Source organism: Peromyscus californicus, unplaced genomic scaffold (assembly GCF_007827085.1).
Source record: "Peromyscus californicus insignis strain IS unplaced genomic scaffold, ASM782708v3 Scaffold_15__1_contigs__length_86483966, whole genome shotgun sequence".
Lineage (NCBI taxonomy): Eukaryota > Metazoa > Chordata > Mammalia > Rodentia > Cricetidae > Peromyscus > Peromyscus californicus.
Genome location: NW_026294447.1, coordinates 74,539,300 through 74,564,493, shown reverse-complemented (window position 1 = coordinate 74,564,493; position 25,194 = coordinate 74,539,300). Strand labels below are relative to the sequence as shown.

Below are 25,194 nucleotides of genomic sequence, written 5' to 3'. Positions count from 1 at the left end.
CTCGAAAAAACAAAACAAACAAACAACAAAAAAGACAGGGTTTCTCTGTGTAACAGTCATGGCTATGCTGGAACTCACTCTGTAGAGCAGGCTGGCCTCAAACTCACTGAGACCCTCCTGCCTCTGCCTCCCAAGTGCTGGGATGAATGGCATGCACTGCCGCCGCAACCCATACTTCTATCTATCTATCTATCTATCTATCTATCTATCTATCTATCTATCTATCTATCTCTATTTCATTGTATGTGTAAGAGTGTATGTGCACTCTGTGTGTGCAGTACCATCAGTGGCCAGAAGAGGGCAAGGAATCCCTTTGGACTGAAATTACACACCATGGCCTCGAACTCACAGAGATCCGCCTGCCTCTGCCTCCCGAGTGCTGGGATTAAAGACGTGCGCCACCACCGCCCAGCGCCAGTAACTTTTTTAAGGATTTATTTTATGTGTGTGAGTGTGTGCCTACATGCATGTTTGTGCACCACATGTGTCTCTGGTGCCTTCAAAGTCCAGAAGAGGGTGTCAGATCACCTGGAACTGGAGTTATAGATGGCTGTGAACTGCCATGTAGATACTGGGAACCAAAAATATGCTCTTAATCACTGAGCCACCTCTCCAGTTCCTCAAAGTCAGAGATGGTTAGATCATCAAAATAATGCTAACAATAATTAAAAACATAAAACCTAAGGTGTCCATACATTGTATAGCCATTCCCTCTGGATTGACACATCCCCTTCTGTAGGGAACAGGGAAGCCCATGAAACTCACAGTAACCTAACAAGTCCCGGAGCTCCCCGTCCCTTCCCAGGGGTTATGAAAGCAGTAAACAGTTGTTGTAATGCAACTTCCGGGAGTCCTCACCCATGCTGGGGTGGAGCTTCTCGGTGACACAGCTGCCTCTGAGTCACCCACGCTCCCTAAGTAACTAGAATAAATTCATCAGTTTCCCCAACCAAGACTTGGACACAATCTTTCCTTTATTCTGTTATCAGTGCTGCATCTGGGGTGAATGGGCATCTCCACTTTGTATCCCCCTGGGAAAAAAAATAAGGAAACACCATATAGAAAATCTCATAGTGAAAACGCCTGGCAGACAAATCAAAATTATCTGCCACCTGACGGGATGCATCGAGAGATGACAGCGCCACCCTCTGGATTTCCTCTGGAAATGCACCCAAATCTACCCAGCCCACAGAGTCTTGCTTATGATGTCTAAGCTATTTACTGTACCTATTAAATAAAGCAAAACTGAGGATAATGATCAAGACAGACTAAAGACAACTGATGCCTCACATACAAACAGATACAGGAGAGAAAATAAGATAGCTAAGAATGCTTTAAAAATCGAGGCAAAACCCCAAATTGAGTCATAAATACAGACTAACTGACCAGAAGTCTTCAACATGTCAAAATCATGAAGATCAAGGTGAGACCAAGGTACTGCTCTATCCTAAGGAAGCCCAAAGAGACACGAAGCAATAGAGTGGGGCCTGTGATTCTCAGCTGAGTCTTTCTATCCGTCCATTTGTCTGTCCATCCATCCATCCATTTGTCTATCCATCTATTTATTTATTTTGCATAAAAAGCATTTGTTGTCTACAGCCATGCCACCCTGAACGTACTCAACCTCGTCTGATCTCGGAAACTAAGCAGGGTCGGGCCTGGTTAGTACTTGGATGGGAGACCACCTGGGAATACTGGGTGCTGTAGGCTTAAAGAAAAAAAGGGGGGGGGCATTTGTTATCTGCTTAAAAACTGAATGGGGGTGAAGGTTAGGTGGTTTGCTGTGCCACTGGTGTGTGTGTGTGTGTGTGTGTGTGTGTGTGTGTGTGTGTGTGTGTGTGTGTACTTGAGTGCAGGTGCCCGAAGAGCCCAGAGCTACCAGATTCCCTGGAGCTGGAGTCACAGGCAGTTGTGAGCTACCTGATATGGGCATTGGGAACTGAACTTGGGTCCTCTGAAAGAGAGTACGTGCTCATAACTGCTGAGCCATCTCTCTAGTCCTAGACCCTCTTGCACTTTGCAGTTTTGAAGCAAGTGAGTGTAACACATGCTCAATAAATTACCTGAATTACACACACACACACACACACACACACACACACACACACACACACACACATACACACACACACACACATCTCTGGGTGAAAGGCCTGAGATTCGTGGATGACAAAGGGATCAGAAGGATTACATCTCTAAGGCCAGAAGAAACAGAAGGTACAGCATGGCGGTGAAGTAATTGTGGTGATATTTTATTTGTGCTCTAATAAATAAAGCTTGCCTGGAGATCCAAGTAAAAAGCCAGCCACTATATTAGACATAGAAGTCAGGCAATGGTAGCACACGCCTTTAATCCTATCACTCAGGAGGCAGGGATCTGTCTGGATCTCTTGTGAATTCAAAGCCACACTGGGAACAGTCAGGCATAGTGGTACCCGCCTTAAATTCCAATGCTAGTTAACCATAAAGGTTTGGAGGTCTGTATAGACAGACAGGAAGCGACAGAGCTGGGCAGGAAGAGAGAGCAAATGAGATAGCAGAACAGAAAGGCATATAAGCGTGGGTATACAGGAAGTACCTCTCTTTTGGAAACTGAGGGTCGGTAAGGTGAGGTTAGCTTGTGGCTTTTCCTATTCCTCTGATCTCTCAGGTTTTAACCCCAACATCTGGCTCCAGGTTTTTATTTAATAAGACGGTTTAGCAATTCATCTACAGCTAATGGCTTTGGTTTGTAAGAAAGCATTCTGGGAGCCCATGCAGAGAGCCAAGGCATGTGGGACTCAGGCTGTGACCAGGACTCAGAAGAAAGCACATCACATATGTTCTTGGGGGATGACCGAAGCTTGTTTCCAGGTGAAGTAGAGGTGGTTGGATTTGTAAGATTTGAAGGATATAAGGAACTCACAGGGTCAGGGACAATCTACCAGTGAGGGCAGAGCCAGAGGAGGCAGAACCCAGCTCCTCTCCTCTCCTCTCCCCACAGAACCCAGGTTTTTACAAGGTCTGATGCAAGCTTACTACATATTTACATTCCTGGGATGGAGAGTCACATTATTCCTGGAAACACACGCACTTGGATTCTCCTGGGCCAGCTCTGACGCACAGTAATCACCAGATGTGTTATTACCAAATGAGTACAGAGCATGTCTGCGCAAACTCCGTGAAGCAAAAGGACACTAGATGGGAATGAGATCAACACAGTCCCCATCTTGAGACAGGTGGTCAGCCCACTCAGGACAAGATTCCTCGAGAGAATGAGAGTTGGCACTTTAAATCATGTAAACATTAGCTAGGCAAGGAGAAAGCTACATGGGATGTGAAGGGTGGATGATCTGTGCCACTGCTGAGTTCTAGATTTGATGGCTGTATCATGGTTATAGAGAACATCCTTGCTACTAAGAAACACATAACAATATTTGGAGGGGGTCATCCACATGGTTCAGGAAGCTTTCTGTAAGTGTATGATTGTATTTGTTTGTTTTCTGAGACAGGGTTTCTCTGAGACCCTTTGGCTGTCCTGGAACTCACTCTGTAGACCAGACTGGCCTTGAACTCACAGAGATCCGCCTGCCTCTGCCTCCAGAGTGCTGGGATTAAAGGCACATGCCACCAATGCTTGGCTATGATTGTTTTTAAATAAAATTATTTTACTTAAAATAATTTCAATTAAAAATGATTATGACATACCCTTGATCTGAAGTTCTGTCTCAGTCTACTCCGGTTGTGTGGGGGACTTTCCCCCACTTTCCCCAGGCTAACTCTTGAGGAGAGAGGGATAAGAGATATTAGGTAGAGAGATCTAGCCAACGAGAGGAAAAACGGAAACACAGGATAGCTTCGGGAGGATCTGGGTCAATACCCAACATCCCAGGACTTCATTCAAAAAGGCTTTTTATAACAATGCCATGGGGCGAGGCAAAAGACCTCCCCCTTGCTAGGTACAGCCAAGTGTAGACCCTTCCAAACACCTGGTACCCAGGCCTGTGGTCCAATCATCCTCTTATGCAGCCCTGCTGGTAAAACAAGCTCAGATCTCACTGTGGGCTCCCACACTGTTGCTGTAACACAGTCCTTTAGGGTGATTTATAAAGCACAGAAATTTACTTCTCACTGTCTGGAGTCTAGGAAGCCCAAGCCCAAAGCCCTGGCATGTGAGACCAGTATACCAGACACTCTGAAATGGGAAGGGGTGTGTGTCGAGGAGGAGATGAGAGGAGTGAGCTGGTACTGGAGAAGCAGTTGGTGCCTGGTAGCTGACTATATATATCACCTGAGAGCCACGGGTGCCATAGAGGGACTTCAGCAGGGGAAGAGGGTTGATACTGTGTATTCTCCAAAGGTTCTTACTGTGTTGGAAATGGATGGAGGAGGGTGAGGAGAGACCTCAGCCCTGTCAAGGCACCAGTATTATTTGGGAGTTTGTTCAAAAGCAGATCCTGGACTCAGAAGGACTCGGGTGGGGCAGGTATTCTGCATTTCTATCAAGAACCTAGGAGCTACCAAGGCTGGTCTGCAAACTACTTATGGGACTTGCCTCCATAAGAAATGTGATAGCCTGAACCCAAGGGTGGCAGGGAAGCTAAGAGCAACGGCCAGACTTTCTTTAGAGGGAGACACTCCAGATCTTTGTGATAGATAGATAGGCCATGGAGGAAAGAGAAAAGAGAGTAATAAAAAGAACCTGCCAGGGGGTGCGGTGGTGACGCCTTTAATCCCAGCACTCGGGAGGCAGGTGGATCTCTGAGTTTCAAGCCAGCCTGGTGTACAGAGTGAGTTCTAGGACAGCCAAGACACAGAGAAACCCCGTGGAGGGTGGGGGAGAAAAAGAAAAGACTGAGGCGCTCGGTGGATAAAGACCATCTATCCGACACTAACCCTGACCCCAGAACCCACACAGTGGAAGAAGAGATCTGATTCCTGCAGATTCTCTCTGACCTCCACACATGTGAGCACATGCACAAAATTAATTTTGTTTTTGAGAGATGTCTTAGCGGTTACGGACACTGGCCGCTCTTCCAAAGTCCCAGGTTCAACTCCCAGCGCCCACCTGGCGGCTCACAGCTACCTACTAACTCCTGTTCCAGAGAATCTGATGTCTTTTTCTGGTATCTGTGGCCTCTAGGCAGGCTTGTGGTATATAGACAGACGTACATGCAGACGAAACACTCACATACATAAAAATAAATGTTTAAAAAGGGACCCACAGCTCTGGAGTAAATTTGCTGAGACTGAGAGTTCCCACCTGGATTTCGACCATTACAGATGCCTGTGACCCAGCTAAAGGTGGCATTTGAAGATGCGGAGCTCTGCCTGCCTTTGCCGCCCTCGGCCTGTCTCCTGCCAGACAGAGGTCCTCACACTATGGGGAATTCACCCCAAACTCCCCTGGCAAGCATTTCTGCATCCTCGGGGCGACCTCTTGCCAGCCTGGGAGGCATAGGTCCCTGAACTGTCACTCAAAAGCTGAGGGTGCAAGGCTACGAGGCTACAAAGCGGGAGCCGGAGCTGGCAAGGCAGTTTTGAGAGGAGAAGATCCGCTTTCCTCTCCCTGACACCCTTTTCTCCGGAAAGAACCATCGGCTTGGAGATAGGATCCCAGCAAGTACTGCTGCACCCAAAATCAATCCCCTTAGCCGCCCCAGTCAGAGCCCAAAAAGAGGCGCTGGCTCAGCCCTCTAGCGCCATCTAGCGTTGGCGGAAGAGATGGCCTTCTCGTGGTCCGAGAGGGCACAGGTAGGGAGGGGTGGCCTAGGTTGAGCTTCGTCCTGAACTTTGGGCAGCTGGAGTCTGAAGATGGAGATGAGAGCCAGGAGTTCCAGATAAATAGTTTTCTAGAACTGCCTTAAAAATGACCACCACATGGGATGTTTAACGTAACAGGATTGTATTGTCTCGATGCCGAAAGACATGCCCCAAATCAAGGTGTTGACAAGGGTCCTGATGTCGCCGAAGGCTCAAGAATCTGCCCCTGCTTCTTCCTAGATTCTAGTGCCTCTGGTCATCCTTGGCCTTGGTTTTCTCCTGCTGGCTCCACTCCTGGCCCTGCCCCATTCTCACAATGTGATGCTCTTCCCTTTTTCTGTAGTCACCGATCACACCAGGATCCACCTGACCTGATGGTCTAATAAAGGACTGAACGGCCAATAAAGAGGCAGGAGAAAGGATAGGCAGGGCCGGCAGACAGAGAGAATATATAGAGGGAGAAATGTGGAGAGAGAGATCTAGGAGCCAGGGAAGGAGGAGGACATGAGGGCCAGCCACCCAGCTACACAGCAGGCCACGGAGTAAAAGTAAGATTTACAGAAGTAAGAGAACAGGAAAAGCCCAGAGGCAAAAGGTAGACGGGATAATTTAAGTTAAGGAAAGCTGGCTAGAAACTAAGCCAAGCTAAGGTCGAGCATTCATAAATAAGAATAAGCTTCCATGTGTGATTTTGGAGCTGGGTGGTGGGCCCCCAAAAGAGAGTAAAAAACAAACAACAGGTCAGGCTGCATGGACTTGGAGACTGTGGCTTGGAGCCGGTCCTTGAGGATGGTGAAATGTCCTGTAGGTAAACGGACCCCATACAAAGTTTTAATGCATACTAGATGCCATAATTACCAGGTGTCAGGCAGAGAACTTTGAAACCAAGGTCTATTTGCTAGATTAAAGTTATTAACATATCGAGATCCTCCAGGTGGCTGAACACCTGGAGATTCCAGTCAGGTGCACACCCAGAGAAGGCAAGGAAACCCCCACTCTCTCCCAAATGCCTTCATCTGTATCCAGCAAGCGCAAATCCCTATGTGGTAGTTGGAATTAATTGACCCCCATAAGGTCATAGGGAGTGGCACTATTAGGAGGTGTGGCTTTGTTGGAGTAGGTACAGCCTTGTTGGAGGAAGTGTCACTGTGGGAGTGGGCTTTGAGGTCTCCTATATGCTCAAGCCACACCCAGGACTCTCAGTTCCTTCTCCAGCACCATGTCTGCCTGCATGCCACCATGTTGCACCATGGTGATAATGGACTAAACCTCTGAAAATGTAAGCCACCCCAATTAAATGCTTTTCGTTTATAAAAGTTGTTGTGGTCATGGTGTCTCCTTACAGCAATAGAAACTCTAATGAAGACACTCGGCCACTGTTTGAGAATGTGGTGGCTCCCAACCATCTATACTCCAGTGCCCTCTTCTGACCGCTGAGGGCGCCAAGCACACTTGTGGTGCCCAAGCATACATGCAGCCAAACACCCATCCACCACGTAAAGTAAAATAAATAAATCTTTACAAAATAAAGAATATCCAATCCTGCTCTTACTTGCTGTAGGCACGAGTCCAGAATGAAACCGCATCGCCTCTACACACTCCACCCCAAACACTTAGCACAGACAACTTCATAATAATTGCCTTATAGCATCCTCTGGCTGAGCTGGCCATCCTGCATGGCAATCCTGGCCTGCATGCTTGACTGCGGGTATCAATAGAGTAAAGGACATTTCTTTTCATTCCTAGATTCCTGGAAATTGTTAATAATAACCAGTGTTCCGCATTACCAAATGCCTTTTCTGTGACTATTAAAATAACATGTTTTCTCCATCTTGAATACTGATAGGGTTTCCTGCTGTGAAGCCGTCCTTTCATCCCTTCGAGTCCCACTAAGACGACTTGGCTGTGATAGCTCATACCTATGTGTCCGTTCTGAAACACACCGCTGGGTTCTAGCTCTCCCTCTGTGTTCATGAGTGAAAGTGCCTGGGATTTGCTTGTTCCTGTCCTTGCTTGACTAAGTAATAGCCTCAGAAAATGAAATGGGGAAGGGGGCACTCCCCCTTCCTAGTTTTCTGAAGCTGTTATTGGGTGTAGAGCTTTTGGTTTCCTAACATTTTGATACATCTGATAGATAAAATTGTAGAAGCTTGGCTCTTCTTAAAAACAGGGCCTTGCTCTGTAGCCTAGGCTGGCTTTGAACTTGAGACCCTCCTACCTCAGCTCCTCTAGTGCTGGAATTATAGTTGTGTGCAGCTGTGTCTGTTGACTTTTGATGGGAGACCTTTGATTGTGAGTCCAGTGTCTTTTTGTTTGTTTGAGTCAGGGTCTCTCTCTGTAGTCATGGCTCTCCTGGAACGGGATATGTAAACCAGGTTGGCTTTGAACTCAGAGATCGTCTTGCCTCTGCCTCCCAAGTGTTGGGATTAAAGGAGCGCGTCACCACACCCAGCTGAGTTCAGTGTCTTAAAGGATTATTGACTTAGACTTCCCATTTTATTGAGATGAGTTGTCAATTTAATCCACCAATTTGAATTCACCAGTTTTTAAGATTTCATTTACAATTGTGTATTGGAGAGGTGTGTGCACACAGGGTGTGTGCACACAGGGTGTGCGCACATGTGGAGGGAGGTCAGAGGACAGCTTTGTGGAGTTGGCTCTTTCCCTCCACCTTTGCACTGTTCCAGGGATTGAACTCGGGTGTCAGGAGTGCACAGCGAGCACTTCCATCTGCTGAGCCATTCAGAAAACTCAAATTGGTATAAAATGGTCCAAGGTATCATTTAGATTTTAAAAATGTTACTACGTATAAACATGTCCCTTTTTATATTTCTATATTCCTGGGATTGTTTGCTTGTATGACTCTCTTAGTAAATCTCATCAGATGTCAGTCTACTTCATTATTTTTTTTGTTTTATATCGCTTTTTTATTTTATTTTTACTATTTATTTACTTAGGACTTCGTGCATCTCAGGCCAACCTTGAATTTGCTGTGTAGCTGAGGATGACCTTGAACTTCTGATTCTCCTGCCTCTCCCTCCCAACTGCTAGGATTACAGGCGCACACTGGACATCTCTAGATGTTTACTAACACGTAAACTAAATTCACCATAGGTTTTGGTTTTTCTAAGAAGTGGGGGCACTTTGTGCTAAGCATATGTAAACACACACACACACACACACACACACACACACACACACACACACAGAGCTCAGTTGTAGAGGGCTGGCCTAGCATACATGAGGCCATGGGTTCCATATGTAGCACCATATAAAGTATGTGTGCTGGCACACACCTGTAATTCCAGGTTTGCCCTGATCAAACTGGCCTGTGGCCATGCCTGTGGCTGGTTGATGTGGGAGGATCTAGCCCTGTAGACGAATTTCTAAACAGTCTTATTGAATAAGAAACACAGAGCCAAATACAGGGGTGAAAGCCGTAGAGATCAGAGAAATAGTGAGAGCCACCAGCTAACCTTAACTCACCACATCACTGTAGCTTCCAAAAGGGGGCTACTTCCTATCTAACTGCACCTTTATTGCCTTGCTGTTCTATCTTGTCATGGGCTCTTAGTGCAGCCACCTCACTTCCTCGTCACTGCCTGTCTGTACAGACCTCCAGGTCTCTATGGTTGGTACTGGAATTAAAGGCGTGTGTCACCACGCTTGGCTGTGTCCTTGAACACACAGAGACTCTGCCTGCCATGTGATCAGATTAAGGGCGGGTACTACCACCACCTGACTTCTGTTTATGGATGGCTATCTATGTCCTCTGATCTCCAGGCAAACTTTATTTATTAACATACAAATAAAATGTCACCACATTTCAGCACAAATACAATATCACCACACTAGCCCACTTGGGTGGTGCCACCCCTAGGCAGGTGGACCTGGATTGTATAAGAAAGCTGGCTGAGCACAAGCCAGGGGAAGCAAGCCAGTAAGCAGTGTTTCCCCATGGTCTCTACTTCAGTTCCTGCCTCCAGGCTCCTGCCTCAAGTTCCTTCGTTGGCTTTCCTCTGCGATGGGGCTGCTACCTGGAAGTGCAAGCTAAAATCAATCCTTCCCTCCCCCATATTTCTTTTGGTGGGAATGTTTTGTCACAGCAACAGAAAAGCAAGATAGAACCGTTGCCTAGGCTGATCTCAAGTAATCCAACTCCTGAACTCAAGTAATCTTCCTGTCTCAGCCTCCCAAGCACCTGGAACTATAGGCGTGGTGAGCCACTCTGCCTGGCACCACGATAAAATATTAGAACTGCTCCATCAACCACACATGTTCTTTATATACTTTGCTTGTTTTTATAGCCAGTGATTTCCCCACCTCGGCGCCTGGCAATCTGCTGATCAGTTTTCTGTCTCTATAGATTTACCTTTTACAGAGTGCCATATAAATAGGTCCACATGCTATGAAATCCTTTGAGTCTGGCTTCTTTCATTTAGCACAATGCATTTGATTTTTCACCCATGATTTGTATGTCCAGCAAGTCCTCTGTTGAACTGCCAAGTTCATTATTTAGATGAACTTGTTCCTCTAGTCATTTGCCAGTTGATGAACACTTGGGTTCTTCCCATTTTTTTTTCAGTGAATATGAATAAAGTTGCTATAAAGTTATATAAATTTTTTTTAAACTGTAGGTTTCCAGTTCTTCTTGGACATCCAGAAGTGGTATTGTTGGAGTGTGTGACATATGTAGATGGTTTTTCTATTTTGTACTCTCACAAGCATCAAATGAGGGCTCCCATCACTCTGAATCCTCAGCAGCACCCAGAACCCCCCCCCCCCCAGGTTGTCCTCTATCTCAACTCTATTCTATTGGGTGTTGTGGTTCCTTGTTATGTTTTATTTATTTATTCATGTATTTATTATTTAAAAAAGTGTGTGTGTGTGTGAGAGAGAGAGAGAGAGACAGACAGACAGACAGACAGAGACAGAGACAGAGAGAGAGACAGAGAGAGAGAGAGAGAGAGAGAGAGAGAGAGAGAACGAATCTGAGGAATCCAGAAGAGGAAATCAAAACCCTTGGAGTTCCATGTGGGTGTATGTTGACTGACATGGTTGCTAGGAGCAGAACTCTGGTCCTCTGCAAGAGCAGCACACATCACTCTGGGACTACAGGTGTGTCTTGCTGGTCTGTATGTGTATTTATTTTTAGTGTTGGGGATGGAACCCCAGACCTTGCATATTCAAGGTAAACGCTGTGCAGCTGAGCTACATCCCTAGCACTTGTTTCAATGTGTAGCTTTCGAGTGAATTTCTAATGATGTCAAGCATCTTTTCTTTTTTTTTTTTAAAAGATTTATTTATGTGTTATGTACACAGAAGAGGGTGCCAGATCTCATTACAGATGGTTGTGAGTCACCATGTGGGTGCTGGGAATTGAATTCAGGACCTCTGGAAGAGCAGCCAGTGCTCTTAACGGCTGAGCCATCTCCCCAGCCCCGTCAAGCATCTTTTCATGAGTGTGTTTGTCATCACTGTTTTCTTTGTCATAGATTCTACAACAATTTTTGGTTTATTTAAAAAATTGATGACTTTCTTACTATTGAGACATGAAGGTTCTTTCCTGCTGTCCATGCAAGTCCTCTTTGAATATTTTATTATTTTTGTAAAAAATTGTGGGTTTTTTCTTTATTTTTTGAGGCAGGATCACCTGTAGTATTTCATGGCTTTGAACTCAACTATGTATTTAAGGATGACCTTGAACTTCTGATCCTCCTGCCTCCATCTCTCAAGTGCTGGGCATTATAGGTGTATTTGTGTGTTGAGACCCGGGAGGCTCGGGTCCTGGAACCCTGGATAGGGACATCCAGGGAATGAAGAAAAGACGGGAACGCAGGGACACACAATGAAACTGGGACCAGGTGAGGTTTTCTAACCTCTGAAGCCTGGAACTCCAGGGTGTTAAATACAGCACAGGGGTGGAGGTGGCCACTCTCTGTCGGTCGGGCAGCAGTCTCAAGCAGCCCTGGAGGAAGAACTCAAGGTTGCAAGTCTTTGCACACACTGATCATCATCGGACTCAGACTCCCAGGAGAGCTTTCTGATCCCTCTTGAGGCCAGGCCCATATGGGGTAACCAGTTTGCCAATTTCCCATGGGCCAGTTGGTTTCAGAGTCCTCGGCTGTGTCCACGTCAAAATCCCTCAGGACTTCACTCGCTCAGGGCTTCCTCTGCTCCTGACAGGTGTGCACCAGCATGCTGCGTTTGAAGTGGAGCTGGGGATGAAACGCAGGGCTACGTGCTTGCTAGGTAAATATTCTGCCAAATGAGTTATAGCCCTAACCCGAGTCTGTTTTTTAATTCAAAAGTAGAACTATGTACATTTGCAGTAAGAACATTTTGTTTTGATATCACGGTGTCTTAGAGTTTCTTGTTGCTGTGAAGACCATGACCACCACAACTTTGACAAAGGAAAACATTTAATTGTGGTGACTCGCTTACAGTCCAGAGATTCAGTCCATTATCATCATGGCAGGACTGTGGGAGCCCGTTCTCAGGTTCCTCGTGGCTTTACCCAGCAGGTCCGCATAGAGGATGATTAGGACCACGGGCCTGAGTGCAGGTGTCTGAGATGGTCTGCACTTGGCTGTGCTGGGGGAGGAGGTCTTTTGCTCCACCCCTTGGCATCTCTATAAAAACCCTGGGGCAGAGACAGTCGGGGCTATTGGAATAGGTTCCAGGCCCTCTCGAGGCTATCCTTTATTTTCTATCTGTTTATCTCCGCGATATTCTCCGCAATAAATCCTTCTATCTAATATTTCCTGCTGCTCGCACTCAAGAAAACTCTGGGGAACTGTGGGGGTGGTTGGGTAAACGCCCCACACAGGACATGTCAGTGGGCAAGCAGACATGGTGCTGGAGAGGTAGCTGATGCATGTTGATATGCAGGCAACAGGAAGTCGACTGTCTGTCATCCTGAGGGAAGCTTGAGGAAAAGAGACATCAAAGCCTGCCCCCACAGTGACACACTTCCTCCAACGAGGCCACGCCTCCTAATAGTGCCACTCCCTTTGGGGGCCATTTTCTTTCAAACCATCACAAATGGGATGACTAGATTAAGCTACTTAGCATATGAGTGATCTCATATACCATTTTTAGTTTAATTTTTGGCAAAAACATTTAAGACCTCCATTATTGGCAGTTTTCAAATATCCGGTGTCAGATTGGGATTGGCTAAGCTGGTGTGGATATAAACTAAAACTGACCTCGACGAGGGCAGATTGTCCGTTAATTAGAACATTGCAGGGCCTGACTCTCTCTGAGGGAGTGGAGACTGTGTGCCTGGGCACAGGGGCTTGGAGTTTTATGCAGGAGGAAAGACTCCTCCTGCAGGTCAGTTCTCTTGCAGTCTGAGAGGTAAATACCCGTGAGCTTGCTTCCTGGATCCTAACAGCACAGAGGTGTTAGCAGTCATGCCAGCTGGCCTTTCCACCTGGGCCTTTCAGATCACTAACCCTTCATACCACACATGGTTATTAACGATAAGTAGTCATGATCGTGTACAAAACTGTACTTCTTAGTGTGGTGGTGCACACTTAAAATCCCAGTATTTAGGAAACTGAGGCAGGAGGATTGCTCCAGTTTAAGGCCTTGGCTACATGGCAAGTTCAAAGTCAGTCTTGATTTACTTCCCCTCCCTCCCTCCCTCCCTCCCTCTCTCTTTCTCTCTCTCTCTCTCTCTCTCTCTCTCTCTCTCTCTCTCTCTCTCTCTCTCTCTCTCCCTCCCTCCCTCTCCCTCTCTCCCTCTCTCTCTCTCCCTCTCACTGAGACCAGGGTAGCCTTGAACTCGTGCCAGCCTTCCAAGTGCTGGGGTTACAGGTGTAATGTACACTATATTGATAACTTGTCATGTGTTTATGCTTTCTCAAAGAGAACTGGAGAGCCCTCTTGTCTAAGTTTCCAACACATTTGTGTCAAGTAGCCTCCCAAATTCCCTATCCTGAGTCAGCTGCAAGAAACACTTAGTCCTTGAGAACAGCAAACAAGTCAATGATTAACAACCCATTACTATCATTTTTATCATAATATAAAAGTGTCTGCAGTGGGAAAGAGAAAAGGTAGACGCTCATTGATGGAAAGAATCTTTTGGTGTCTGGGCCTCTCATTCAGGAACTCCTGCCGCCGCCGATTGCTTCCACAGGGCCCCTCCAGTGGCTCTGCGGATCTGTTGCTGTTGCTGATGTTACCTTTTGTTGTTCTCTCAAGTGGGCAGCTCCCTGGGGGTGATCTCTGTGTATCTGCTGCTTCCTGCTAGCTTTATTCCTATACTTTTGCTTGCTGTATAGTTAATAAATCCACTCATTCACAGCTGTGGGAGAGCATTCTCTGGACTGTACAGAACAACAGCCATGAGCCATCGTGCCCAGGCTTGGTTCTCTCTTTAGATTTAGTCTAGAGTTCTCTTTGTGTCCAATACCATTCATTTATTTTCACTTGCTCATCAATAAATGAATCTAAGGCCACAACGTTCCCTGTAAATATCACATTTCCCTGTAAAGCTCTACCCTATAAAACTTGATGAGTGGTATTTCCATTGTTTAGTTTTAAATAAGTATAGCCTTGAGTCACTAAGAGGAAGTTTTTAGTGGTGTGCCACACAGAGGCAGGCAGGTCTCTGAGTTTAAGGCCAGCCTGGTCTACAGATTGAGTTCCAAGATAGCCAGGGGCTACACAGAGAAACCTTATCTGGAAAAACAAACAGACAAACAAACAAACAGCAACAAAAAGAGCAAGTTTTAAAGAGCAGGTACTGCTCCACTAGAGGACAGGAGTTCAGTTCCCAGCAACTGCCTGTAGTATAAGGTCAAGTGAATCCAGCTCCCTCTTCTGGCTTCTGTTGGCACTGCATTCATGTGCACACACCCATACACATATACACACATAATCAAAAATAAGATTTTTGTTTTGTTTTCAATGTGTGCTGTATTTTTGGTGTAAGATTTTATAGTTAAGGAAAATACACAGAATACTATCCAGCATTAATAAGCCCTCACTGGATTTTAGCTTTATAGTGTTATAGCTGTACTAATTACCTTCCTAGTTGTTGAATCAAAATAGTTGACAAAAGCAGCTTCAGGAAGCCAGAATTTGTTTTCGTTCATAGTCTGAGAGTCCGTATGGACCACAAGGATGGGGTTGTCACAGCGGCCTGAATGTGGAATAGCTGGTTCTCCTGCTTTCTTAGTTCAAAAGCAGAGGTGAGGGACGGGGCAAGGGCGTCAGTTCTCAGCTTGCTTTGTTCAAGTGTGGAAGGTTTGTGCCTGTGTTGAAAAACACCATAATCAAGAATGATGGAAACAACAAACAAATAGAAGCCATTTTTTCTTAACCATCAAGCAGCATCCTCTAAAAACAAGGCCACACAAATAGTATACATTTTCCCTATGTTGTTATCTAACCCTTTTTAAAATAGGAGTGAAGGGACCCACACGCATTTTGGTGCTGTCTCTGGTAGCCTGGATGAGGCCCAAACCACACCCAAACACCTATTTTTGCAGAGATCCTTTATTAAGCAGGGAAGAAAACATAAAGTGTCTGATTTCTGACTCAGGCAGAAAAACAGCAGCAAATGACCTTGCTGGTGTCATTTCTAAGAGGGAAAAAAAAAGGGGAGGTCAGTGCTAGAATGGGCCAGGATGTGGTGGTATATTTTGATTGGAAATGTTAATTAGGTTAACCCAAAGGGGGCTTTGATTGCTGGATTTCAGTACTTGGATAGGTGGACCACAGTAGTCAGCCTCAGGAGGAGGGAGTAGCCAAATAAGGGAATGGACCTTGGTGACTAGCTTTAGAAATGTGATCTAGCCGGGCGGTGGTGGCGCACGTCTTTAATCCCAGCACTCAGGAGGCAGAGGCAGGTGGATCTCTGTGAGTTTGAGGCCAGCCTGGTGTACAGAGTGAGTTCCAGGACAGCCAGGGCTGTTACACAGAAAAACCCTGTCTCAAACAAACAAACAAACACCTCAGAAAACAAAAACCAACCAACCAACAACAACAAAAAAGACTATATAGCAAAGAAGAGAAAATGGGACATGTAGTTGGGTTTTTCTTTGAGCCACCAGCTCACAAATAACAACAGAGACTTATTAGTTATGAAAGCTTAGGCTTGTTTTCAACTAGCTCTTATAGCTTAAATGAACTCATTTCTATTAATGTACGCTCTGTCACGTTCCACCATCCAGCTTCTTCCATGGCCCCTTTGTCTCTCCTGCGCACCTCAATTTCTCCTCCTACTTCCTCTCTCTTCCAGGAAGTCCCGCCTATACCCCCTGCTCAGCTATTGACCATTCGGTTTTTTATTACACCAATCCCAGCAATACACCTTCACACAGTGTACAAATATCCCATCACAGGGGGCAGAACAAGGCCTGACAGAGCCATGATTGCCCTGCTGGGACCTGCTCGAGCCCCTTCAATGAGGACTCCCAGCATTAGGCCTCAATATTTGCAATTAGTAAATGAAAACTAATTTTTGTTTCTATGTCACTAAGAACTGCATTTAACAGACCATACATAAAGTATTTATCAAGTTGATGCCGCTGTGTTTGAGTCATTTCTGCTCCTATAAGTAACCCCGCACCCAAATTCCGGTAAATAACCCCAATAAAATTCACTGGTTCCCCAAGTTGGACTTTGGTAGTAACCTGTACTTTGACCTATCATGGGCTCCCTATTTGGGGTGAGTAGACTTGTGTGTTGTGTCTCCTCAGAAAAAAGTCTTGTTACACAACATAACTGGTTCCCAAACAGGGACCTGACAGAACCAAGGATGAGCTGTGGAGAAGTGAGAGCATGGTCCTGGGTATGAGTAGAAAGGTGCACAGCTAAGGCTGAGTAGCCTGAGAGGAGAGCACCCATGGAGAAAATTTGGGCACAGCTGTCTTTCCCTGAATAATACACGTTAGTGTGCTTCTCTGCATGATTCTTGTTATCGGTAGTGATGATGTGGGATAAGGTAGGAAAAAAAACATTTTTAATGCCAGGCAGTGGTGGTGCTCGCCTTTAATCAAGCACTGGGGAGGCAGAGCCAGGCAGATCTCTATGAGTTTGAGGCCAGCCTGGTCTACAGAGTGAGATCCAGGCCAGGCACCAAAACCAAAACTACACAGAGAAACCCTGTCTCAAAGAAACCATTTTTAGATCCTAGTTTGTTTAGTGATTTACTTAAAACACCTTTTGTACTGTTTATTACAAACTGTGACTTCATCTTGCTACCTGAAACAGACTGACCTGGGCAGAGCCCTAAGGCCATTGGAAAGTTTCAGTCCCAAGGTAATTTGGAAGGAGAAAAATGGCTGAAAGAAAATAGGTCATTGCCTTTAGCAACCTGACCGCAAACGCTTGCACCTGTCTATTGCAGCATTCGCCTTTCAAAACAAAAGCCCCCAACGCTAATGGCTACAGAAGCTCCTGGAAAGGTCTGCTTGGCCTGCTTGCTTACCCGCTTGCCCCACCTTGTGGTTTTAGAGAAACCTATGGTGATATTTTATTTGTACTAAAATGTTATTTATAGGTTAATAAATAAAGTTCCCCGGGGGTCAGAGCTAATAGCAAGCCATAGGAAAGCTGGGCGGGGTGGTGCACGCCTTTAATCCCAGCACTTGGTAGGCAGAGCTAGGTAGATCTCTGTGTGTTCAAGGATACAGCCAGCATTGGAGACACATGCCTTTAATCTCAATACCAACCATAGAAGACCTGGAGGTCTATACAGACAGGCAGTGACGAGGTGGTCATGTGTTGGGTTTACAACCAATGAGAAGGCAAAACAGAAACTCTATAAAAAAAAGACAGACACAGGAAGTAGGTCTCTTTCGGAGAGGTAGGACCAGCGTGAGGGGAAGGGGAAGGTTTTTAGTTCTTAGCTCTGACCTCTTGGCTTTCTTCTTTGCATTGGTTCTGTGTTTCTTATTTAGTAAGATGGTTGGTTACATCTACATTAACCATTTTCTTTTTTTGTTTTGTTTTGTTGTTTTTTTTTCGAGACAGGGTTTCTCTGTGTAGTTTTGGTGCCTGTCCTGGATCTCACTCTGTATGTAGACCAGGCTGGCCTCGAACTCATTTTCATCGTAAAGTAAAATGAAAGTGCAAACTGGACTCTGGGGCTGAAGTCTTTTGGGAGCTATCCTGGCTTCGGCCCACAGCATCACTCTCAGTGGTGTTGGAGTGAAATGAGACTCTCATTCCAGAGAGAGCCTCACAACAGCGAGACATGCGACAAAGGCTGAGCCATCAGGATGAGGAGTGTCTGCGGGAGGAGTCACAGCTCGAAGGTCTTCATCGCCGTTGTATGGGGTGGCATGCCTGCTTGGTATGTGGGATCCGGCACAGGCATATGGAAATACCCTGAAAACGGTTAAAGGTTTAGAGGGAACTCTGCAGTCTTTTAGGACACAAGGGTCAAGGTTGTTGGCAAGCCTTGGTGGAGGTTACCTGGCCACTGTTGTGTGCAGTTAGAAATGCATCTGAGGCTGAGATGTAGGCCGAGCAGGAAAGTGTTTGTGTAACAAGAAAGGGAGATGTGGCCAGCGTTTTCCAGGTTAGCCTCTGATTTGGCTAGTAAATTGGATAAATGAGAGAATGAGAGAGACATGCAAAGATGATAGACGACACCCTTCAAGTCCCACCTTCAGTAGAAAAAAAAAGGGAGGGGGGGGGAATACGTGATCCAATGCGGGCCTGAACGATGATGGTCCAGGAAACAGCCCCTGAGCTGCTGAAGTTAGGGGAAACCTAAATAGGCAATTAAAATGAACCTGGCCGGACGGTGGTGGCGCACGCCTTTAGTCCCAGCACTCAAGAGGCAGAGGCAGGCGGATCTCTGTGAGTTCGAGGCCAGCCTGGTCTACAGAGTGAGTTCCAGGGCAGGCTCCAAAGCTACACAGAGAAACCCTGTCTCGAAAAAACAAAACAAAAAAAAAAAAAAGAAAAGAAAAGATAAAGAAAAAAAAAGAAAGCCAAACTGTGTGCCAAAGAGCTTCTGGGGAGCTGTAAAGACTGAGGAGCAGGTCACAGAAGCTATCAATGATAAGACAATACAGGTGACGATGACCAAGCCTGTCCCAGGAAGGTAATTATCCCCTGAGACTAAGCAAGGTGTCTTTCTTTCTTCCTTTCTTCCTTCCTTTCTTTCTCTCTTTCTTTCTCTCTCTTTCTTTCTTTCTTTCTTTCTTTCTTTCTTTCATTCTGTTTTTGTTTTGTTTTTCTTTTTCGAGACAGGGTTTCTCTGTGTAGCTTTGGAACTTGCCCTGGAACTCACTCTGTAGGCCAGGCTGCCCTCGAACTCATAGAGATCCGTTTGCCTCTGCCTCCCGAGTGCTGGGATTAAAGGCATGTGCCACTGCCGCCTGGCTTGCAGGGTATATTTCTTTCTAGCAAAAGGTTATGCTAGAAGTTGAGAGGGTTTGCCCAGCCAGGGTGTGGTGACCAGAGAAGGAACAGCTTTGGCTGCAGCTATAGTGCCAACCCAGGGCCTTTCTGACTCAGGGAACCTGCAGGTGCAGCAGGGAAGAGTAGGGCCATGTTCCAGGATAGGTCTAAGCAAATTACAGCAGGCCCGCGAAGTTCATCAAGGGTGGAGGAATGTAGGGAGGTGCCATGGATAGAACTGAAAGAGCTCCATGATATGTGAATACTTAATGGCCCAGACAGAATGAGCGAGGATTACAGAGATCTAATTAATTTAGCACCTCCTACCCACACTTTGGTACCAACCTTGATCTGTCAAGGTTCGATACAAATGGATGGAACCTTTTCACTTTCACGCTGTCTTTTAGATCTTGCCTATATCTGACTTTAGTGTCTTAGTTGTGAGCATCTGGAATCACCTGACACCTGCTCAGAACAGGTGACAATGGACTTTCCGAGAGCTTCACCGAGGTTGTCTCTGTATGGATCTTTGGATGGTGCTTCCGGATGCTGCCTTGTCCTGCCCATCCTCTGGAGAAGGTTCTCTTAAACAGATGACATGAGGTTAACCTCTGAGTGTTTTGCAGATTTAGGAAGCCATTGGAGAGACAACCAGGTGCATCTACAGGATCGAGGACAGGAGATCAGTCCGCATAAGGTGGAAGGGCTGGGGACAGCTGCAGAGTTCTTGGGGGTATTATGATCTGGTAAGACATGTATGATACTTGACAATGTTTTGGACAAAACCCTACAACAGACTGTACCTGCTGTAAAGTAGCTACAGGCATTTTGGGGGCTCTTGGGATATCGATGGATTTTCATACCCCATCTTGCCCAAGCTGCCCATCATCTGTGTGACTTGATAAAGGAGAGTATTATATGGGATTGGGACAGGAAGGCTCAAGAGGCTTTTGCAACCTGAGATCCTTGTAGGACAGACTGAACAGCTGTGTGCCCCGCTACCCCAGTGTCCCTTCCTGTTAGAAGTTACCAGGAGTTCAGAGGGCTTAGCTGGGGGCTTTGGCAAAAGCAGCCTGAGCAAAGGGCTCTAACAGGGCTTCGATCTCAGTCAAGGAAAGGAGCAGAAGCTTGGTGCACAGCACTAGACTATTATAGGTTCCACCTCAGTGACTGGGAAACCAGCTCACCCCATAGAGGGCTGGACTGAAGGCCTTCTGGTCAGACCGCTTTCCAATGTGACACAGAATCAAGCCCTGTGAAGGGGCACTCATACTTACAGCAGTGAGGCATGGTATATGTAAGCCCCGTCACCAATGCCATGCAGGCTGTCCTAGGACCAGTGTCCTTTAAAACCAGTGCTCATCCCTCAGTAATTGAGTCGAGCTAAGTCAGATGAAGTACCCAATGGGATCCCACCCATCCCTGCATGTGCTTGATACACAGATGATACCGACAGGCATACCAAACAAGAATGGGTAGCTGTAGCGATATAAATGAACACAGATACCATGGGGCTAGAAAAGGGCAAAGGAAAAAGTAGGCAATGGTCTGAGTTAAGAGCCGTCCAGAGAGTAATAACTCATGAGACTTAGCTTGTGACAATCTGTACTGCCATTTGGTTTGTATACAGAGGCCGCACTTTCTGTATGGCCTAGTGGGAAGAAAGGACTGGCAGGCACTTCATTGGCCTCTATGGGGACAACAAATATATAGCAGAGTTCAACGTGCAGGAGATCCCTGGGAGTTTTCCATATAGCAGCCCACAACCCATTAAGTTCCCCTGGAAGTCAGGAAGCAGATGCCCTTACCAAAGCACAGACCATTTCCCATCAGGTACCCTTGGAAGTGGCCCACTGGGCCCATATAAAGCCTGGCCACCAGGGAGCGAACACGGGCTGGAAAATAGTTAAAGCTGCTGGCATTCCCTGAGATAGTCTGATGTTTTTCACGCTGTCCAAACATGTGAGGCCTGTTCCTGATGACAGTCTTGATAAATGGATGCCCTGATGGGACACATGTAAATCAACCTGTCCCATGAGAGGTTGGCAGGTAGACTTCATAGAGTCTATGCCTGTTGGTGAGAAATGCAGATATTCCCTCACGCATGTGGATACTGTCACGGGCCTCTTATAAGCATTTCTGAGCAGGCGAGCAACAGGGCACCACCATCAAGTGTCTCACCCAACTAAGTGTTGTGAATGGGAGTCGGTAGTGACAGAAGTAGCCATTTCACTAACGTTGATTTACAAACTGGGCTGAAGATAATCAAGCACAACCAGGTACTTCCATCTACGTTACATCCCTACTGGGGCTGGGTTAATTGAAAGTAAAAATGGATTACTTAAACAATAGCCAAAGAGTTTAAATCCAAAAGGAACCCTACATGGGTAAAAGGACAGTCCCAGAGGTTATAAGATTATTGAATGAAAAATCCCACTGCCAGTGATGGGCTACTTCTCTAGGAATTGTTGGTCAAGGAAGCCCCTGAAACCCCACAAGCCATAAAGACTATTGCTTCTAGTATTGGTTATGTGCCAGAACTAGAGAGTAAGACCCTATTGCTGAATAGGACGTGGAGAAATCAAACCAGGTGTGACTGGATGGGAGCTCCCACCCCGCTGACTGGCTTTCATAGTGCCCGAAGAGGAGGCCATGCAGGCTGCTGGTGGAGAGCTGTCCCCACCATTCCTGCTTGGATTCTGTGTGCTACCATACTGATATGCCAGGCAGGGTATGCCTGCTTGTGCAACAGTGGCTTAGGCATCATGGGTAAGACTGACTAGGTTTAAGGCCCGTTCTACAAGAGGGAGTTGCACATTTTGCGTTGTACGACAGGACAAAAATTTGTGGTTGGAGAGGTCATAGTGTTATGCCCAGATCGTGTCCCCAAAGAAGCCACCGGAGACTTTGGGTACAGAATGCAAAAGCAAGGTTTATTCTAATTAAGTTTATAAGCCTCGGCAGGGGGGGTCGTTCCAAATCTCTCTCACGAGCAGCAGGGAGGTTGGAAGGAGTGCCCACTTTCTTTGTGAGGCTAGTTCTTAAAGGCACAGACCAAATAATTCATTTCCCACAACCCGCCTTCCTTCCTTTGGTTCGTATCAGTTCCCTTTTCATGTTATCTTTATTTCTCGTTTGTTCAGCAACCGTGTGTAGGGGTTTTACGAGCTGTCTCCGGGGGTTCGGGAAGTTTGGGATGTTTTATGACCACTTAGCTTCTGTCAGATGGTTGAATATCCTGACTCTGTGTTTTTTTAAGTCCCTGTAGCTGATATCGCCACCTGGGAAAAGGGGTCTGAGTTCTTATCTACACTTAGGAATCCTGGCTTAAGCTTCTCTTTGTCTGTAGGGGATAGAGTAGGGGGTTTTTACTGAGGTTTCACAATAGGTCCCAGTGAGAAGATAATCTATTGTTTTACCAGATTGATGTGATGTGCCTGTCAAACTGCCTTCTAAGTGTGTGTTTATAGATCATAGCTCACAGATCACTGTTGTTGTCAGCCTTAACCCACAGCCAGAGGTGAAGCCCTTAAGAACACGTGACTTGTTGCTGTGGCACAGTTGGTGGTGAAGGGCTCTGGCAGGCCCAAGCATGGCCAACATGGCTCTGGCAGGTCTTGCCCTTCCCCTATACTCTCTCCCTTTTAAACCATTTTTTTTTAATCCCTAAAGCTGGCCACCAAGGTCTAGTCCCTTATTTGGCCACTTCCTCCTCCTGAGGCTGACCACCAAGGTCCAGCTATCAAAGTACTGAAGTCCAGCATCAAAGCCCCCTTTGGGCTCCCCTAATTGCCATGCCCAATCAAAACAAACCAGCTCATCCTAACATGGGCTTTCTCTCTTTCCTTTTATAAACCGCCATTTGCCTGCAGGCCACGTCTGTCTCCCCTCTATCCAGAGTCAGTCCTTTGTCCCTCTGTGGAAATACCCCTCCCCCCCTCCCTCGTTCCTTTCTCCTTCTTCCTCGTCCTCCATCTCCTGTCTTTGTCTCTTATTCCCTGCCCTCTGTCCCTCTGGGGCAAATAAATCTCCTTGGTCTTGGTGTGTCCTGTGCTGAGTCCACTGGCCCTTTCACTTAGTCAGTGTTCCAATGGCTGTGAAGAGACACCGTGACCATAGCAACTCTTCCTTTTTTTTGTTTTTTGTTTTTTGTTTTTTTGAGACAGGGTTTTTCTGTGTAGTTTTGGTGCCTGCTCTGAATCCGCTTGGCTCTGCCTCCCGAGTGCTGGGATTAAAGGCATGCACCACCGCCTCCCAGCAACCATGGCAACTCTTATAAAAGAAAGCATTTGATGGGGCTTGCCTACTGTTTCGGAGGTTTAATCCATTATCATGGCAAGACAGCATGGTGGCATGCAGGCAGACATGGTGCTGGAGAAGTAGCTGAGGTGTCTACATCTGGATCCACAGGCAGCAGGAGAGAAACTCTGGCCTTGGAATGTGCTTTTTGAAACCTCAGAGCCCACCCTCAGTGACACACTTCCTCCAACAAGGTCACACCTACTCCAACAAGGTCAGACCTCCAATCCTTTCAAATAGGTCACACCTACTCCAACAAAGCCAGAACTCAAAACAGCTTCAGGAGGTCCTTGAAAGGGACCAAATTCCCTAGGCCCCTCCCTCCTAAGAGTAAATAGTAAACATTGCTGAGGGTCCCTCTCAGACAAGCTACAAGCAAGAAGCAGGCATTCACACATGGCCAGAAAGAAGCTGACACCAGCCCAGCTGTCTGGAAGAGGTGTAAATCCACCGAGTCACTTGGAGGGGACACTCTCCAACCTGTTGAGACTGGTGCAGTGTGTCCAGGTTTCCAGGTTTGGTGAGCTGTCACCCATGCTGGGGTAGGCTTTGATGATGCAGCTGTCTGTGAGTCATTTCTGCTTGTTAAATCAGGAGTGGACCAGGACAGTGTAGAAAGAAAAGAGCAGGACCCTGACCTCAACAGAAGCAGAATGCCCTTTAATAGAGACAACAGGAGCAACACCCTCCCAGTGGGAATGGAGATTGTTGGTCCATGGCACCAGGACTTTGAGCTTTTGTAGGGTTTAAATGGGGAAGGGCCTTTCAGCGTGGAGGTTCAGTGGAAATTTTTCTGGACTTAGTTCTGCCTCTGTGATTTCAGATAGGAACTATCTGTGCTGGTGGTTTATCCTTGAGCGTGTGTGTGTGTGTGTGTGTGTGTGTGTGTGTGTGTTTGTTGGGGGAGTGGTTACAGGCAAGGATTTGCCAGACTGAGATAGTTTTACCCTTATTCTAGACCCTGAGGACAATGAAAAGGAATGGGCAGGAGAGTGTCTCTCTGGCTACTTCCTGTTGGTGAGGGGTGGTCAACAGGGGCTACGAGGGGTCCTCAGGGTCCAGAGGGACATATGCAGGGTTGACCAGATGGAGAAGAAGCGTGGCTTTAATCTGTTCTGTAGTGGTGGATTGGGCAATGGCAGCCATTTGTTGTTGAAGGAACCTTTGGAAACAGTTAATAATGCATGGGGTTAGGGTTATTAGCAAGAGGGTACCAATGAGGGGGCCAAGAAAAGGGGCTAGCGAGGTGATGATTCCCGTTGTCCCCTCATTCTCTGAGCCAGATTTCCCAGTTGTGTTTGGCGGGCTCTTCTGGTCTTTAGTTGTTCTAGGGTATTCATTGTTACCCCTGGTTGATTTGCATAATAACATCATTTTTCCCTCAAGAAGGCACAAGTGCTGGGCTGTCAGGGGGTTGAGAGCCCTCTGGTTCTGAGCAGCTATCAGTGCCAGTGGGTTCAGTTGTTGTAGTCAATTGGCAGCCCATTGAACATTGGCAAAATAAATAAAAAAAAAAAAGATCAATTTGTTCTGCCAATTGGTTTAGGGTAGTTTGGGAGAGTCCTAAGGCTGTAGCTGCTAGAGCAGTGTGTTCCAGTCCCAGCACAGAAATCAGGGTGAGGGCAGTTGCAGGAAGGGTCTGTTCTGGCTGAGAAAGGGAAGGACAGGGGACTGGGGTATTTTTGTAGTGGGAGAAAATCATCTCCCCTATAGAAGTTGAAATTGGGGATTAGAATAACTATAAAAAACCAATGGTCTATATGTTAAATTCTAAGAGGTAGATCC

General features: G+C 46.5%; 1 non-coding gene across 1 annotated transcript; it reads left to right on the top strand.

Moving 5' to 3' along the window:
- The first annotated feature begins 1,591 nt into the window (after positions 1-1,591).
- Positions 1,592-1,710, top strand: LOC128111283 (5S ribosomal RNA). The gene has a single exon (XR_008218549.1). It is a non-coding gene; the product is annotated as a 5S ribosomal RNA (ribosomal RNA).
- Positions 1,711-25,194: the final 23,484 nt, after the last annotated feature.